We start from the raw sequence: 6000 nt of genomic DNA, 5'->3' as shown, positions 1-6000 counted from the left end.
TGTGTGTGTGTGTGCTTGGAAAACAAATCCGCACTGTGAAAAAAAAGATTGCTGGGATCAAAAACCCTCATAATGCCTTTCCTGTCTTCAGGCTCGGGCACGTAGACACACACAGAAAGAAGATCAAATGTTGAGGGGTGTGATGGTACATTTTGAAATGTGACTCTCTAGCAATTTCCCCGTCACTCAGAGGCACCAAAACACAAACATGAGTGTACCTGCCGCTTCCTGCCGCTCTCTGTGTTCGACAGCTGAAAACTCAAAGAGCAATTTTCACTCTGCACAGACACGTTTTAGACAATTGATGTGAAAGGTAATGAATTACTATTAAATTACATTTCGTCTCAGCTCTAAAGCATCTAAATTAGTACCAGATGAAAGTGACATGGGCCAGGAGGGTGGAGCGTTAGTTAGCAAGGCGGGCTAGTGATGGAAAGGTGATCAGTTCAGACCCTCCAGTGCTGCCAGACAAAGACACCTGCACATTTTCCATGTGCCAACATAGACGAGCATTTCAACCCCTTAACAAGCTTTTACACTCCCTTTTATTGTGTAGAAGCTCCAAGATGACATAATAAAAAGCTCCCTGATCCTTTTGATTACAGTGATGATCCTGGTCTCTTCTGACAGGAATTTATTATATGAAAAAAAAGTCAGAATTAGTGAATTAGAACAAGTGATGTTTAACAAGATTTACAGGAGAACAAATGACTTTTTTGACTGAGATTTTTATTTGACCATTAAGAAATGTAGTTTTTGATACTGTGAGGCTCAGCACGTTCACACAGTGAACAGTTTGTCTGGGTTGAGTGGGGAATCTCAGAGTAAAGTGAATAATTATCACAGTCACTTTAAAATTTGAACAACTTTATACTTTCGGTCTTGTGCTAACAAGAAAATATAGAATAATGTAACATTAATTAATTGTAAAGTGCGATCTGCATCATGTTCACCATTCCTGATGATAAGTTGTTTTTCCTCCTAAAAAGATCAATTACTCTGTTTTATATGATAAAACTAAATGTTTTCCAGTTGCTGTATTGTGATGAAGTGTCTTCTAACTGCCTTCCTCTAACTCGCCTCATCTTTTTCTTCTTTTTATCATTTAGTTATTTCCTCCCAGAACGCCCTTTGACAACCTCCAGATAAGAGACTTGAACTGGATAAAAGTTGAAAGACCAATAACGTAGTAACATGATAAAGGCAAAGCCCAGCTGCAGCGCTGTGGTGTGAAATAAACACACCGACCGCACAACACCAGTGCAGACGCCGACGCCTCATCACTCTGAAAATCCAATGAAGGGTCAAAATCCCTCCAGCTCCGGGGCTAGCAAGAGAAACTGTGAGTGCGGAGGTCAAACCCACCTGTCAGTCCACAGAGAGAGGGAGGAGCTGAAGCTGAACCTGACGAACATAGAAATAAAAATCCCATGAATGCCAAAAGCAGAGCTCACGTTACCTTAGGAACTATAATGTAGAAACAGCTGTGGGTTGGTTATTATAAATGTTTTGCATAAATGTGGTATAAATTACGTCAAGGCAAGTGGATTACCACAAGAAAAGTGACTGAGACACACTTTACAATCACACAACAGCTACTCTTTAGGTGGCCTATAGCATGACACACAACATGGTTAATAAACTGTCACCTCCAGTCAATGCTGTCAACAGCTACCAATACAACAATACAAATTAGTATTTTCAGTAAAGCACGAATATCTGATGACTTATTTGTTCCCTTAAAAGTCCAGATTAGTTTAATCATACTTTGTAATTTTTAACAAGATATAACTTCTTAAAACTTTAGCCTCTGTTACATCCTCAAATTAAGAAATAATAATTGGCATGATTCATGTTCGGCTTCAATTCAGCAACAACTTCAGTGAACACAAGACTGAAAGTTGACTCTTGACTTCAGACAATAGTTCAAAAGAGGAGTTAAACTTCTGCGTCAGATGTCGAGAATGAACTTTCAGTCTCAGCTTTTAAGCCAACAATAAACACAGTCCTAGCGTTTATTTGAACATCTGCAATTCAATGACAACCAGGCAACTCCATCTGCTGATGAAGATCATTTGATGCAATCTAAAGCTCCAGAACAGCTTCTAAACATTGGTGATGCATTACTTGCAGCTTCCAGCATCACTTTAAAATGTTCCCCAGCATGCAAACATAAAACCTTTATTAAGTGGCACTAGCTGTCAAAACATGCATTCAGCTGTATGAAAACTTCAAACTTCCACCTCCCCAAAGCCCTACCGTGAATAAGATTGTCATCAACTTAAACTCTTTTTGAAAACGAGGTCTAAAACAGGTTCGACCGATTCAAAAGTGATGGCATGACTTTAAATGCCGACGATAAACCTCTGTGAGTACTTCGGAGTCCACAGTGAGATGTCTGATTTGCGAGGCCGCTCTCCCGCCATCTTTCTGCCACCTGTGAGCAGCTGGATGGTCAGGAAGCATTTCACAGCTTTCTGTTCCTCCTCCTCCTCCTCCTCCTCAGACTCTGGCTGCCAGAGCCTTTGATGCGTGCAGCTGCCTGTCACACCCCGGGGGAAACCACTTGGACAGAAATAAATTGAAATCTCTATATCTGACTTTGTGGCAAACCTTCAACAAGAACTGTTGTTGATTGTTTGATTCCTTTTTCAAGTTTTGTTTACAAGTTGCCAACTGGTGCGATGCTGCCTGCAAACATTAATGTGTTGAACAAATGGTAATAAACACGTGTTATTATACAGCACCAGAATGAAAGCTGGGACAACATCTGCTATCTCTGTCTTTTGGGGAAATTAGGACTTGTTGGACAGATGTTTTGAAAACTGTGTGAACATTTTGTGCCATCAAATCCTTGAACACAAAATATTAAATAAGTGGATCCAATTCATCAGTGTGCTCCGACTTTTAGTCGCAATCAGAAATAATCTTTGTACAAATCACGGAAAGCTTTTTCTATAGGAATCAAAAGAAAATGTCGACGCTTGGGCCTTTTTGTCTAAAACCTCAGAGCACAGCATATTAATAAAAAGGAACTCAATTTGACTTTTTGGCTAATGACTCAGGAGCTTTGAACTTGAGTTATTTGGCACTTTTTTTCTTCTGATCCTTCATATTTCCTCCAGTTTTTACTAAACTTGATGACATGCCATATCTGGATGACCACAAAGACAAAACATACTTTTGTTTCAACCACCGTTTTTCTGTGATTGCTTAACAAAATCTTGAAAGGGTTATCTATAAAGTGTCATAACTCTGCGATTTAATGACTGGTAATCATTGGTACAGAGGGGTCACCTGGATATCTGCTTGATATATTCATACAAGTTACCAGTCGTGCCATTTAAGCACTTTGCATTTTGGCTCATAGTGCAGTCTCTCCTGGAAGACATTCATAGTGTTGCAGTCGGTTGTTCACGATTTGTTTCTTGCAAATAAAAAAGAGAGTTTGAGAGAGAAGTTCAAACCCAGCTGACCTTCCTACCTCCACACAGCTGGCAGGTTTAGGAACATCGGGAAGTTATTTGACCATCCATGGTGCAGTGCTGAAGAAGCATACCATCAGCTTTACTTTTTCTAGGTGTTTTTTTTCTTGTATCCCCTCTTTTCAAACACAAAGCTGATCACCAGAAGAACTCATCATGTATATCTAGTTATAAATCACTGCCGCTTCAGTCGGCTGAAGACCTCAGCTTCCTCGGCCTGTGTCATGGTGCTGGGTCAGCCCGTGTCTTCACCGAGCAGCCGGCACCACGGAGGACAAACAAGGGCCCGTCAGAGAAGGCCAGGGGCCACAAAAACCACAAGAATCCTGACTCTGGCATCGCAGAGCACCAGCTTAGGCCTCTTTAACTGTACTTCAGAAGGAGAAAGGGTCGCGCTTCGTCATGGACTTCTGCGAATTTCCAGGATTATATTTTTCTTGGCTTGTGCCAGAAATTAAGTTTCTCCCCTTGTTTCCATTTTTATCACGTTGTTGTTTTTCTTCCTTCAGAAGGAGCCTTTTGCTGCAGCTCATTCTTGTCCTCTATGAAAAACAACCTCAGCCGTCCTGAAAATCGCCTCAGGTAAACAATCCATCACAGAAAACACGACAGCTTATGTGGTCTGTCAGTGTTTCAGTTTTATCACTATTCCTCTGCAGCCGAGCGGAGCGTTTTCATATCAGCTCCGCATTACGTTACGCTCTGCTTACTGTCAATCAGCTGACACCCGCAGGAAGACCTGGAGGTCTCCTGCAGGAAGCAATCAGTCAAAGGCTTGTTGCCTTACAAACGATAGTGTAACATCTGGGTCTTCCTGTGGCTACTGTAAGGTGGACATGAAAGGTTTGTAAATGATTCTAAAAAAAAATGAGCTAAATGATTGAGAGAAAATAAAATGAAGACGGCAGGAAGTGTGTGTCTTCAGACGCTTATTTTCTCCCTTGTCTCTGGCATTCTTTTCTTTTTTCAGGGACGATTTCACCTTGACCCCGCGGGCCGCTTCATTTCAGAGAAGTTCTACACAATGGGATCTCTCATTGCACATGGGAGTATTTACCAACGCAACACAGATGAAAAGACCCCCCACCCCCCTCTCTCTGTTTCCCGCTCCCAGTCTGGATTGATTTAACTGTACTGTTTCAATTGTCTCTGCAGCAGCAGATGTCGGCCATATTGAAACTGAACTTGGACCCGGGCCTTCTCGACTGGGCTCAGGACGGCCTCACGTGTTTGACGCATCGTTTGACTTTTTAGTATCACAGTCGTCCTTCTGCATTTGGAGGCAAACGTGGGTGAAGTGTTTGCGGATATATTTTATATGTTTCATCTCACTTAAAACTCCTTTCCAACTTCGACTTGAAGACTTTTCACATAAAGATCACATTATAAACTGGGGTTGTTGAGTTTTATCACCTGACTCGGCTGTTCCCTTCAGCTCTACAGAGAGTTTTAGCGTCTTTCAGCTCATTGTTTTGGTTTTACGGCTCGCCAGTTCATTGTTTTGGTTCCCTCTCGTCGCTTGAAGCTACCTCCCCAGCACTGAACAGCTGATAGACAAAGTTAGCACCTAGGTATCCATTTGGCAGCTAAAGAGCCAGACATTTCCTTCAGGAGGTGGTGGAAACCAAAAACAGAGATACAACAAGAGTTATTATTGGACTTACATTCATCAGGTGGACAGAAACACGACTCCAAGTGAATGATAATGTTGCTCCGTAACGGCTGGATGTGTAAATAAGCATCTGTTTACTAACAAGTGTCACCATACCAACTGAAAAGATGCTTTGAATTTAGATGCTTTGAATTGTATTTAAGATGAGATCCTGTGGTGTTTGAGAAAAGTTTGGCTGCACAGCGTGACTGACGCACCACTAAGTCGTCAGGGTTGGAGAGGTTAAACTCACTGAACACACATTGTCAGTAATCTAAGTCAGTAACTCCCCTGGCCTGATACACAGTAACAAACAATCAACCGTTAACAAATTAACATCCCATAACTCAGTGTGAGTTTTATGTTCATTGTGCGCCACTCCCTTCTCATTCCGCCTTTTACAACACCCTCCAGAAATGACACAAACATCTACGGGGAGACATGAAGAAAAAGAGGCAAACAGAAAACAGTTCTTCAGAACACGACTTTAATCAGAAACAGAGAGACAGAAACTTTGAAATGTCCCCGCTCACATTCATCTGCTCTGACATGTTTAGGGACACTGATGACAAAGGCTTAATGCAAAAAACGTGTTAGAGAGATCCCTGATGGATGGTTTGAAAAGAGAATAACAAGTTTCAGCAAAATCGTAATCACATTGCAGTATGACAGAGTTTTATTCGATGATATCAACACTCCCTGAAGGAAATGTGGTGGCAAAACAGTGTTTTTTTTACTGTCCCATTGTGCCTTTTGACAATCAAAGCAGCCTTATTTCCACCTCTCATAGATCACATTCCTGCAGCGACACAAAGAGGACGCAGCGATGCTTTGATTAGCCACACAGGACAACGCAAGGGTCAA

The sequence above is a fragment of the Enoplosus armatus genome, chromosome 14 (assembly GCF_043641665.1).
Source record: "Enoplosus armatus isolate fEnoArm2 chromosome 14, fEnoArm2.hap1, whole genome shotgun sequence".
Classification (NCBI taxonomy): domain Eukaryota; kingdom Metazoa; phylum Chordata; class Actinopteri; order Centrarchiformes; family Enoplosidae; genus Enoplosus; species Enoplosus armatus.
The sequence above is the reverse complement of the archived record's forward strand: the minus strand, read 5'-3'. Positions refer to the sequence as shown.